The following is a 1,485-nucleotide window of genomic DNA, read 5'->3' as shown; positions in this document are numbered from 1 at the left end:
GATACATGCATATCCATTCTTTATTTTGAAGGTCAATTGTTTAGACAAATGATAAATACAACTCCCTTGAATCCTTGGAAGGTGAAATGCACAGAACCTAAAATTGGTGTATTGTTTTGTACATTAAAAATACCTAAAGGGTCACAAATTTAGGGCAAGCTACACAAATTTGGAAGTATTTCCTTCACTTTTAGATTTTTGAACATTAAGGAGGCACGTACAAATTTCTACATTTCTTCTTTAAAAGTGTGGTCAATTAAATATTTCCTTCACTTTTTTCCTCTATTTTTTCTAAACCAAATGGATTAATAGTGCTGCAAAACAAACAATTATCTTCCTATTTCTCCTCTACTATTTCTACGAATCAGACATGGTTTTTCGTACTTGAAAGTGACGGAAAGGGTGACAAATTAAGGCGGCAAGATAAATAACCGTGAGAGTAAAATTTACAAAGTGGTACAAGAACTTCACCTAAACTGCCTAACCTTTCGCGGCCACTTTTACACATCTAGTTTTAAAATATAAAATGTATCAGGTATGTTATGACTTAGGATTGATATTACTTTGTAGTTTAGTAGCGAGAGACGTAGTAGCACGGTGATGGCGTGGATTCCCATGCCTCGTATGTGAACATTCATGCGCTGGACCCCTGACTTTTGTTTCATTTCGATGGACTTGGAACAGATGTAAGTATGAAACCGGCTTTGCTGAAAGCGGTTAGTCCATCTAACGTAAAAAAGTATTCCTTTTCTAAACGCAAACAAAAAAGGTATTCCTTCTGCCAGCCGAACAATATCTCCCGGCCTAACCACTGGCCAACTCCAGAGCTCGTTCGCCTCCGAGGAGCCAGCGCGCACGCCAAGCGCCGTGCGACCTTTCCCTTTGCCGCCGTCATGTCGTTGCCACACGGATCTCTACTATTAAAAGGGATCGAATATCGTGATGGTTCCACCTCCCCTTCTATCGCTAGCACCGATTCTGTTGTATCGTTTGATCTTATCCCCGTCCGTACGCAAAAGAAAAAATCAGCGCACCCACGTACGCATGCACGCACGACTAAATTCAGAAAACCAACCCACCTTTCTCCCGTCCCCGCTCAAAAACAGAAAAGAAGGCTAAAAGATTGGAACACACGCACCCACGACCCATCTGTCCTCAACCTCCTCTCTTCCGATTGAGTCTCCTTCCCCAGAAAAAATCGCCGCCGCCTGTGGTCGCCGCCTTCATAGCCGCCTCACGATCCGCCGCCGCCTGTGCTCGCCGCCCTCATAGCCGCCTCACGATCCACCGTCACGCCCCTTATGTATCTAGAATGATGAGGGAATGCATCCTGTCCTGTTGCTTGCATCGGCCATGGAAAAGAGATGACTAGGAGAAGATCCAGCACCACAGCGAGGGCGCCTTGTCCCCGGCGAAAAGCATGCACTCCGGCGTCATCGCATTGGATATGGATCAGAGGTTGAAGTTATGACGCGTGGAAAGGCG

This window comes from Triticum aestivum, chromosome 7A (assembly GCF_018294505.1).
Source record: "Triticum aestivum cultivar Chinese Spring chromosome 7A, IWGSC CS RefSeq v2.1, whole genome shotgun sequence".
NCBI lineage: Eukaryota > Viridiplantae > Streptophyta > Magnoliopsida > Poales > Poaceae > Triticum > Triticum aestivum.
This window is presented reverse-complemented; position numbering follows the sequence as displayed.